General features: G+C 39.4%; 1 long non-coding RNA gene across 1 annotated transcript; it reads left to right on the top strand.

Annotated features, from left to right (window-relative positions):
- LOC149493325 (uncharacterized) lies at positions 1–2,480 on the top strand. Its single transcript, XR_016322801.1, has 3 exons — positions 1–573; positions 704–773; positions 2,282–2,480. It is a non-coding gene; the product is annotated as an uncharacterized LOC149493325 (long non-coding RNA).
- The last annotated feature ends 9,428 nt before the right edge of the window (positions 2,481–11,908 follow it).

Genomic DNA, 11,908 nt, shown 5'->3' with positions numbered 1-11,908 from the left:
TTGGTCTAGAAAAATTATTATATATAGGTAATAGGTTCTATCACATTTTTGGAGCATGCATGCATGGTTTTTATGGGTAGAAAGTAAGTAATGAATATTTTTGGAGAATTTTAGAGAATTAGTGCGTAGTGACTTAAGGTGTGATATTAATGAAGGAAATTAGAGGCAATAGTTGTGTGGATGAAATTTGAAATGGTGTTAGATTAATTAAGGAACTTCAAAGAATTATTTTTATGGAGTAAATTTGAGAATTTTGTTGTGTTACATAATATTTTGAAGGAATTTAATTTGGAGAATATTTGTAGCCATTAGATTAGATTTACATTCAATCCTAGCCATCCAATTTTTATGGAGTAAATCATTATCTCCTCCATTAATTGGGCAACACTATCCTTCTTCTTCTTTTCCTACGTCTTCTTCTTCTTCTTCTTCTTCTTCTTCTTCAATTTTTCCTTAGTAAACACATCAAAATCACCCATACAACTTGAGTTAATTAAGACATATTAGAGATTGAAGCTAGAGAAGTAATATTTGGTGACTAATTTCAAGGAATTTGGTGATTTTTCCTACTTGGTAAGTGATTTTAGGATAAGGTATTTATGTTGGGGTTTAGAGTTTTCTTTAGCATATACATGCTAAATCATGCTCCACTTCTTCTTTTGTTTGTGTTTTCTTTGTTTGATTTTGAGTGTCTTACATGTAGAGGGTGGAGAGCCTTCCACCAAGGATAAGGGCAAGACCAAAGCTTGAGCTTGTTAAAGCTTGGTTTGAAGGTTAGTGCAATTATACTTTCACTTGTTTAAGTTGTTTTTACATGGTTAGGCTTTTGAATGAATTTTGGGAATTTTGTATGTATTGGTTAACTTGCTGAATTCATGTTAGATATGTTCTGCCGTGAGATTAGAACTCATTTTCGACCCCTTTATACTCCCCATCTGTTTCTGACTTCTTCATGAAAGTTGCAGCTCTATTTCTTAGCTTTCCAAAACATATTTTTATGTCTAATTCCAGTACTTGTAGCTCAACTTATGATTTAAATACCAAAACTGGTTCTGTTATGGTGTCTTACCAGTATATCCGAAATCATTGTCCATTTTGACCACATAAATGGCCAAATAACGTCTTATGTTCTTCATAAAAGTTTTAGCTTTACTTCTTGTCTTTCCAACCCATCTTCTTGTGTCCAATTTGGCGATACATAGCTCAACTTATGGCTAAAACACCCAAACTGACTCTGTTGTGACAGGCTCCAGGTATTACTCAATTGAGTGCCCATTTTGACCACTATAATGACATTAGTAGGTTCTGAGTTATTCATAAAAGTTGTTTCCCTGTGTCTTGAGAATTCTCTCGTTCTGGATTGGTTTCATTTGAGTGTTTGGTGAAGTAGGAATTCAAGAAACATTGGACTTGGTTCTGCTGAATCAGGTCTGATCTGTTGGTCTATGTTCTGAGCTTTTGTTTGCTATCTTACTCTTTGATCTGGGCTGTGGTCCCTTCTGAACATTTGTAGCATTTTGGCTTAGCTTTCTAATGAATCTAATTTCATTCAATTTGGAGACCCATAACTCAAATTATGTGTTAAAAACCCAGCAAAGGTCAAGTTTATAACAATGCTGAAAAGTTCTTGATTTATGTACTTTTATATTATATTAAGTATATATACATTTATAGTGTTTTGAGTAAAATATTTGAACTGATGAGTACTAAATGAAGAGGTTTTGATTAAGAATTATTGCTTTTGTGAAAGAATGCTTTTGATTTAGGCTCTACTATGCATGATTGAGACGTAGTATGATGAGATGGATTTTCTTATTGTGAAGCTATGATCATATGCTAGGGTTATCAACCCTTATAAATAGGCGGACGCGCTTATTTGTGTGATGGGGTGGTGCTTTCATAGGCCACGGTGGTGCTTTCATAGGCCACGATTGTGTGATGGGGGTGGTGCTTTCATAGGCCACGGTGGTGCTTTCATAGGCCACGAGTATGTGATGGGGGTGGCGCTAACATAGGCCACGATCAAATCTGCTTATGTTCATTCTGTATGAGTATGAGCCTTAACGAAAAATGAAATTTTATTGTTGCTATAAAAGAATGAAGACATATTTGTATTTATAATCTTCTCATTGCTTTCAAAGTATTTGAATTAAATGAATGCGATTTCGGTATTTATATAGTTGAGTAATTTAAGTTTTGCCTTGGCTATTGTTAATTAAATTGTTGGTTATTTAGCACCACTGAGTCTTCCACTCAGCGCGTTGATTTTTATCACGCGCAGGTTAGGAGCGGAGGGTGTTCTTCAAGACCAGAGGACGAGCATCAGAGTAGATATCACATCTTGGGTAGGATATTTTGTAAATGGTGATTTTTGGCATGTATATAAATATTGTGTTGTGAACGTTGGATATAATAAGTTTGTCATGTATTAAGAGTTATGATTATTTAAAGAAATAACACCTTATTATATTTTTGGTGTATGATGATTAGAGATTCCTTGAAAAGAATGTGTTTCGAATATTATGCGTATATTGATGGATATTTAGAAGTGCTTGTAGTATGTTGTTGAATTGGAGGTTTGGGGGTTTAAAAAAAAATTGGAAGTGTGTATATTTTCTTTGTGTGGCAAGTAAATTTTTAGGGGAAACTCTTGTGAAATTTTCGTAGGAATTTTCTTAAACATTATTTTTGTAAAAAAAATAAAAATTAATAATACAAAAAAAACTGGTAATTACTTGCCTCCTTATGAAAATTTAACCACTTCTAATTTGTGATCTAGCTTTTATAGTGACATAAGATGGTGCTCCGGCACCGATTGTGGCATCCACCGTCTGGTTCTCTGAGATTGGTCTGTGGGTGTTACAATTTTTGGTATCAGAGCATAGGTTTAGACAATTCTAGGAGATATGATTTGGTATGAGAGTTTATCCACTTTGGAGTAATGATATAAGTGATTTAAGTTAAATACATGCCATATTAGTCTGTTGTGGGAATTTCTCTCTGATGCGACTCCGCTGGTCTTTGTAGGTGTTTAGTGATGTCTCAGAACTTGCCGGATGAGGAGGTGGATAGTTATGCCCCTCCAGAGGGTGCTATGGTAGAGGGTGATATGCCAGCTGGTGGTGTCGCTGGTGGCATTCTGGGTTCCGATGCAGTGCGTGCCTCGGTTGTAGGGCAGGCTACTATGGGTCCTGCGGGGCCTAATCAGGGTGATTTGGTACAACAGTTGGTAGCTGCATTGAGGCAAGCTGCGGGAGCTGTTCCCCAGACTCCAGTCGCACCAGCCCCTGTTCCAGTTCATACCCCGGTAGAGAGACTGAGGAAGTATCGTGTTGAGGATTTTATGGGTCGGAGAGATGATGATCCTTCTGCAGCAGAATTTTGGCTCCAAGCTACAGAGAGGGTTTTGGACCAGATGCAGTGTACTCCTGCAGATAGATTGATTTGTGCTGTTTCCTTGCTAAAGGAAGAGGCTTACCTATGGTGGGAGTCTATGGTGAAGACAGCAAAAGCTGAGGATGTTACTTGGGATTTCTTTCTCTCTGCTTTTCGGGAGAAATATGTAGGGGAGTTATACACGGATCAGAGGATAGCAGAGTTCCTTGAGCTTAGACAGGGACGGATGACTATCTCCGAGTATGAGCGAGAGTTTCTGCGGTTGAGTAGGTATGCTTGTAAGTTGGTCCCTACTGAGGCAGATCGGTGTAAGCGGTTTCGGAAGGGGTTACTGGATGAGTATAGGATGCACTTGACATCCCAGCCCCACACTACATTAGCTGGTTTAGTGAAGGCTGCTACAGAGCTTGAGCTTATTCGGAATGAGAGACAGGCTAGAGGTCAGAGGGCCCAGCAGAGTAGTCAGTATAAGAGATTTCAGAGTGCTACATCTGGACAGACTTTAGGGGTCCAGTCTAGTAGCAAGAGATTTAGAGGCGGACCGCAGATGGGGGTCAGACCAGGTCAGACAATTGGTCGGGGTATATATACGAGACCAGCTCCTCCGGCTTCATCTGTTGCTAGTGGTGGAGGTACTGCAGGGTTAGGTCTACCGATTTGCATTCACTGTGGCAGGAGACATGTGGGAGTGTGTTGGGGCATTAAACCTTGCTTTCGATGTGGATCCACTGAGCATATGATCAGGGATTGTCCTATGACAGTGACTAGTCCAACTCACCAGGTTGGGAGGCCAGCTCCCTATGGTCAGAGAGGCAGAGGTAGAGGCCGTAGTGAGGGCTCTGGTACGAGGAGTGAGAGACCAGTTTCTGAGACTGTGGAGAGACCCGAGGCTAGAGCACAGGCGAGGGCTTATGCCATCAGGACCAGGGAGCAGCGGGATGCACCGGATGTCATCGCAGGTACCTTCTCTATCTTTGACACTTTTGTACTTGCTTTGATTGATCCGGGCTCCACGCATTCATACATATGCATCCCTGTGGGTAGATTGGGTAGTATGCATGCTGATACATTAGAGCACAGCGTTGAGGTAACGAGCCCTTTGGGTCAAAGTGTAGTAGTTAATCGGGTGTATAGAGATTGCCCTTTAGTCATTCATGAGTATGTATTTCTAGGTGATTTGATAGAGTTGCCTTTTCAGGAGTATGATGTGATATTGGGTATGGATTGGCTGTCTAGACATGGGGTCATTGTTGATTGTAGACTTAAGAGGATTACACTCCAGACTTCATCTGGTGAGGAGATTATAGTTACGGGTGAGAGGTCGGATTACCTCTCTAATTTTATTTCTGCTTCTTCTGCTAGAAGACTGATCCAGCATGGTTGTGAGGCCTACTTAGCCTGTGTACTTGCTCCAGAGTCAGAATCTCCTAGTGTTCATGATATACCCACAGTATGTGATTTTTCGGATGTGTTTCCAGAGGAGTTGCCTGGTTTACCTCCTGAGAGAGAGGTTGAGTTTGGTATTGAGGTTATGCCTGGTACTGCACCGATATCCATTGCTCCGTATCGAATGGCACCTGCTGAATTGAAAGAGTTAAAAATACAGATTCAGGAGTTGCTTGATAAGGGTTTTATTCGTCCTAGTGTATCTCCATGGGGTGCTCCAGTATTGTTTGTAAAGAAGAAGGATGGCTCACTTAGATTGTGTATTGATTTCAGACAACTTAACAAAGTTACTGTGAAGAATCGATATCCATTGCCTCGGATAGATGATTTGTTTGATCAGTTGAGAGGGGCTAGTGTATTCTCGAAGATAGATCTAAGATCAGGTTATCATCAGCTAAGGGTGAAGGGATCAGATGTACCTAAGACTGCTTTCAGGACACGCTACGGTCACTATGAGTTTTTAGTGATGCCATTTGGGTTGACTAATGCTCCAGCAGTGTTTATGGACCTGATGAACCGGATCTTCCATCCTTATTTGGATCAGTTTGTGGTGGTTTTTATTGATGATATTTTGGTGTACTCTCCGACTAGAGAGGATCATGATCACCACCTACGAACAGTTCTACAGACCTTGAGAGACCGACAGTTATATGCCAAGCTCAGTAAGTGTGAATTTTGGTTGACTGAGATTGCTTTCTTAGGGCATGTTGTTTCTGCCAAGGGTATTCGGGTGGACCCGAAGAAGATTGAGGCAGTGCTTGATTGGAAGCCACCTACGAATGTTACAGAAATTCGAAGTTTCTTAGGTTTGGCTGGATATTACAGGAGGTTTGTCAAGGGGTTTTCTCTTATTGCAGCCCCTTTGACTAGACTTCTCTGTAAGGATGTCCGTTTTGAGTGGACTGATAGATGCCAGAGTAGTTTTGAGCAGCTTAAGGCGATGCTTACTGAGGCTCCAGTTTTGACACAGCCAGCTCCAGGCAGACCATATGATGTTTATAGTGATGCTTCGCATAATGGTTTGGGTTGTGTGCTTATGCAAGAGAGCAAGGTGATTGCTTATGCTTCCCGACAGCTTAAGCCACATGAGAAAAACTACCCTACTCATGATTTGGAGTTAGCAGCTATTGTGTTTGCCTTGAAGCTTTGGAGACATTACTTGTATGGTGAGAAATGCCACTTGTATACGGATCATAAGAGCCTTAAGTATCTGCTTACGCAGAGAGAGCTTAACTTGAGGCAGCGCAGATGGTTAGAGCTACTTAAGGACTATGATTTCACTATTGATTACCACCCGGGTAGAGCTAATGTCGTGGCAGATGCACTCAGTAGAAAGGCATTAGTTGCTCTTCGTGCTATGAATGCACGCTTATCTGTGACTAGAGATGGTACTCTTGTAGCAGAGCTGATGGTGAAACCTAGCCTACTACAACAGATTAGAGATGCACAGCAGGGTGATGAGACTATTACTTTGTGGAAAGGCCTAGTCAGAAAGGGTGAGAAAAAGAGATTTATGATTAAAGATGACGACTACTTGTACTTTGGGGATCGAATTTGTGTGCCTAAAATGACAGAGCTGAGAAAGAGTATCTTAAAGGAAGCTCATAGTAGTCCTTATGCTATGCATCCTGGCAGTAATAAGATGTATCAGGATTTGAAATCACAGTATTGGTGGCCGGCGATGAAGAGGGATATCACAGATTATGTGTCGAAGTGTTTGACGTGCCAGCAAGTGAAAGCAGAGCATCAGTTCCCTTCTGGTTTGTTACACCCTACTGCTATTCCAGAGTGGAAATGGGATAAGGTTACAATGGATTTCGTGACTGGATTGCCTTTAACTCCTAAAAAGAAAGATGCTGTATGGGTAATAGTTGACAGACTAACTAAGTCAGCACATTTTCTTCCTGTTAGGACCGACTTCACTATGGAGCAGTATGCAGAGCTTTATATAGATGAGATAGTGAGATTACATGGAGTTCCTTTATCCATCATTTCAGATAGAGATCCGAGATTTACTTCTAGATTTTGGAAGAAGCTACATGAGGCCCTGGGTACTAAACTGAATTTCAGTACAGCTTTTCATCCTCAGACAGATGGTCAGTCAGAGCGGGTTATTCAGATTTTGGAGGATATGTTACGAGCTTGTGTTATTGAGTTTGAGGGTAGTTGGGAGAAGTACATTCGACTTGTCGAATTCGCCTATAATAACAGTTATCAGTCGAGTATTCAGATGGCCCCTTTTGAAGCACTATATGGTAGGAGATGTAGGACGCCACTATGTTGGTCAGAGTTGAGTGAGGGCAAGATTATAGGTCCGGATTTGATTCGGGACACAGAGGATAAGGTCAGAATTATCAGAGATAGATTGAAAGCAGCTTCAGATCGTCAGAAGTCCTATGCCGACTTGAAGAGGACAGATATAGAGTATGCAGTGGGAGATAAGGTTTTCCTTAAGGTATCTCCGTGGAAAAAGATATTGAGATTTGGAAGAAAGGGTAAGCTTAGTCCTAGGTTCATTGGTCCATATGAGATTATTGAGCGTGTGGGTCCATTAGCCTATAGACTAGCTTTACCACCAGACCTGGACAGGATACATAATGTTTTCCACGTATCTATGTTGAGAAGGTATCGGTCCGACCCATCACATGTGATAGCAGTGGAATCTATTACTATTGAGCAAGATTTAACTTATGAGGAAGAACCGGTGAGGATACTTGCTAGGGAAGTCAAGGAGCTAAGGAATAAGAGAATTCCTTTGGTAAAGGTTCTTTGGAGAAACCATAAGACCGAGGAAGCTACATGGGAAAGTGAAGACATTATGAGACAACAGCATCCTCAGTTATTTAATTCAGGTGAATTTCGAGGACGAAATTCTTTAAGGGGGGAAGAGCTGTAACGCCCTATTTTTTTCTGTGTTGAAATAGTAGTTTATCTGTCTGTGAATAGTACTATCGGTCCGGGAGTCGGTATTATTTTGGTCTAGAAAAATTATTATATATAGGTAATAGGTTCTATCACATTTTTGGAGCATGCATGCATGGTTTTTATGGGTAGAAAGTAAGTAATGAATATTTTTGGAGAATTTTAGAGAATTAGTGCGTAGTGACTTAAGGTGTGATATTAATGAAGGAAATTAGAGGCAATAGTTGTGTGGATGAAATTTGAAATGGTGTTAGATTAATTAAGGAACTTCAAAGAATTATTTTTATGGAGTAAATTTGAGAATTTTGTTGTGTTACATAATATTTTGAAGGAATTTAATTTGGAGAATATTTGTAGCCATTAGATTAGATTTACATTCAATCCTAGCCATCCAATTTTTATGGAGTAAATCATTATCTCCTCCATTAATTGGGCAACACTATCCTTCTTCTTCTTTTCCTACGTCTTCTTCTTCTTCTTCTTCTTCTTCTTCTTCAATTTTTCCTTAGTAAACACATCAAAATCACCCATACAACTTGAGTTAATTAAGACATATTAGAGATTGAAGCTAGAGAAGTAATATTTGGTGACTAATTTCAAGGAATTTGGTGATTTTTCCTACTTGGTAAGTGATTTTAGGATAAGGTATTTATGTTGGGGTTTAGAGTTTTCTTTAGCATATACATGCTAAATCATGCTCCACTTCTTCTTTTGTTTGTGTTTTCTTTGTTTGATTTTGAGTGTCTTACATGTAGAGGGTGGAGAGCCTTCCACCAAGGATAAGGGCAAGACCAAAGCTTGAGCTTGTTAAAGCTTGGTTTGAAGGTTAGTGCAATTATACTTTCACTTGTTTAAGTTGTTTTTACATGGTTAGGCTTTTGAATGAATTTTGGGAATTTTGTATGTATTGGTTAACTTGCTGAATTCATGTTAGATATGTTCTGCCGTGAGATTAGAACTCATTTTCGACCCCTTTATACTCCCCATCTGTTTCTGACTTCTTCATGAAAGTTGCAGCTCTATTTCTTAGCTTTCCAAAACATATTTTTATGTCTAATTCCAGTACTTGTAGCTCAACTTATGATTTAAATACCAAAACTGGTTCTGTTATGGTGTCTTACCAGTATATCCGAAATCATTGTCCATTTTGACCACATAAATGGCCAAATAACGTCTTATGTTCTTCATAAAAGTTTTAGCTTTACTTCTTGTCTTTCCAACCCATCTTCTTGTGTCCAATTTGGCGATACATAGCTCAACTTATGGCTAAAACACCCAAACTGACTCTGTTGTGACAGGCTCCAGGTATTACTCAATTGAGTGCCCATTTTGACCACTATAATGACATTAGTAGGTTCTGAGTTATTCATAAAAGTTGTTTCCCTGTGTCTTGAGAATTCTCTCGTTCTGGATTGGTTTCATTTGAGTGTTTGGTGAAGTAGGAATTCAAGAAACATTGGACTTGGTTCTGCTGAATCAGGTCTGATCTGTTGGTCTATGTTCTGAGCTTTTGTTTGCTATCTTACTCTTTGATCTGGGCTGTGGTCCCTTCTGAACATTTGTAGCATTTTGGCTTAGCTTTCTAATGAATCTAATTTCATTCAATTTGGAGACCCATAACTCAAATTATGTGTTAAAAACCCAGCAAAGGTCAAGTTTATAACAATGCTGAAAAGTTCTTGATTTATGTACTTTTATATTATATTAAGTATATATACATTTATAGTGTTTTGAGTAAAATATTTGAACTGATGAGTACTAAATGAAGAGGTTTTGATTAAGAATTATTGCTTTTGTGAAAGAATGCTTTTGATTTAGGCTCTACTATGCATGATTGAGACGTAGTATGATGAGATGGATTTTCTTATTGTGAAGCTATGATCATATGCTAGGGTTATCAACCCTTATAAATAGGCGGACGCGCTTATTTGTGTGATGGGGTGGTGCTTTCATAGGCCACGGTGGTGCTTTCATAGGCCACGATTGTGTGATGGGGGTGGTGCTTTCATAGGCCACGGTGGTGCTTTCATAGGCCACGAGTATGTGATGGGGGTGGCGCTAACATAGGCCACGATCAAATCTGCTTATGTTCATTCTGTATGAGTATGAGCCTTAACGAAAAATGAAATTTTATTGTTGCTATAAAAGAATGAAGACATATTTGTATTTATAATCTTCTCATTGCTTTCAAAGTATTTGAATTAAATGAATGCGATTTCGGTATTTATATAGTTGAGTAATTTAAGTTTTGCCTTGGCTATTGTTAATTAAATTGTTGGTTATTTAGCACCACTGAGTCTTCCACTCAGCGCGTTGATTTTTATCACGCGCAGGTTAGGAGCGGAGGGTGTTCTTCAAGACCAGAGGACGAGCATCAGAGTAGATATCACATCTTGGGTAGGATATTTTGTAAATGGTGATTTTTGGCATGTATATAAATATTGTGTTGTGAACGTTGGATATAATAAGTTTGTCATGTATTAAGAGTTATGATTATTTAAAGAAATAACACCTTATTATATTTTTGGTGTATGATGATTAGAGATTCCTTGAAAAGAATGTGTTTCGAATATTATGCGTATATTGATGGATATTTAGAAGTGCTTGTAGTATGTTGTTGAATTGGAGGTTTGGGGGTTTAAAAAAAAATTGGAAGTGTGTATATTTTCTTTGTGTGGCAAGTAAATTTTTAGGGGAAACTCTTGTGAAATTTTCGTAGGAATTTTCTTAAACATTATTTTTGTAAAAAAAATAAAAATTAATAATACAAAAAAAACTGGTAATTACTTGCCTCCTTATGAAAATTTAACCACTTCTAATTTGTGATCTAGCTTTTATAGTGACATAAGATGGTGCTCCGGCACCGATTGTGGCATCCACCGTCTGGTTCTCTGAGATTGGTCTGTGGGTGTTACACTAGTGGCCTTAGAACCTTTAGAATTATACCCACGTGACCTCGTAAAAGTCTCCCATGCATCAGCTTCACTAAAGTTAGAGGCCACAAAATTACTAGAATTTTCAGTAGGAAACCCAAAAATATGGCTTAATTCATCTATAATAAGTTGGTGTTGCCTTTCACTTAATTGAAAACTAATTTTGGATTCAATTTCATTCATAGTAGGGTATATGAAAGAAGAATTTGTTCTTAGAAATTCCAAAGTTAGAGGAGCAAGCACATTATCCTTCATGTTGATAAAATTTCCCCACCCTATCTTTTGTAAAGGCTCAATCACAGCATCTCTAAGCCTTACCATACTCAATACTTGTTCATCAATAAACCTATTTGGTAACATATGTTTCAAAGCAAGATTATTATACTTTGTTAACTGATCTGGCACAGAGAGTGGGAATGGTGGTAGTGGAATCTCCGGTAGAGGTGTGGTGGTGGCCTTTCTTATGCTTTGTGGATTTTGCACAGGAATTTGCATGTTTGAACATGCTTTTAATGAAGAGGAGGTGGTTCTTCTTCTTTCTGGTGCGATGGGTAAGGAGAAAGGGTTGGGGTTTCTTGAGAGAGAAAGAGAAACAAAAGGGAGTAAGAGAGAGGGAAGATGTGGTGGGTGGTTATGGAAGATTTTAGAGAGAGAAAGAGTTAGAGAGGGGGAGAGGGGTAGTTTTAGGGTTAAAAGAGGATATATGCACCGTTAAACAAACCTATGTCAGTTTGTGTGATGGACTGCCACAGGTGTAGCATTGGCCATGACTTGCGCATAGAGCCTTCTGAATCTATGATAACCTACATGCACAAGGGACCATAGGCGTGGCATAGGATATGGTCTGCCCATGGAGTTCCCTGAAAATCTCGCATGAAATGTTGCTTAATCTCCACAGCTGTGGCAAGTTACATGGCCATGCTATAGAGTTCCCTGAAATTCAAAAAATGGGTTTGCTGTGCTGACACGGCCGCGGCCTATCCCATGGCCAGGGCATGTCGTGAGGGGGACGACATCTTTATCTCATGCGAATGCCACAGGCATGATGCCTACCATGGCCTGGGTATGGACCTCTTTGAACCTCCTTTGAAACACCGTTTGGCTGCCACAATAGTGGCAAATTACACGGCCAAGCCATGGAGTACCCTGGAAGTATGTGCATGCTTTGATTTAGAGCGAACTAAGGCCATGGTAATGTCATGGAACATGCC

The sequence above is a fragment of the Jatropha curcas genome, chromosome 10 (assembly GCF_041381405.1).
Source record: "Jatropha curcas cultivar XTBG-Jc1 chromosome 10, XTBG_Jcur_1.0, whole genome shotgun sequence".
NCBI lineage: Eukaryota > Viridiplantae > Streptophyta > Magnoliopsida > Malpighiales > Euphorbiaceae > Jatropha > Jatropha curcas.
The sequence above is the reverse complement of the archived record's forward strand: the minus strand, read 5'-3'. Positions and strand labels throughout refer to the sequence as shown.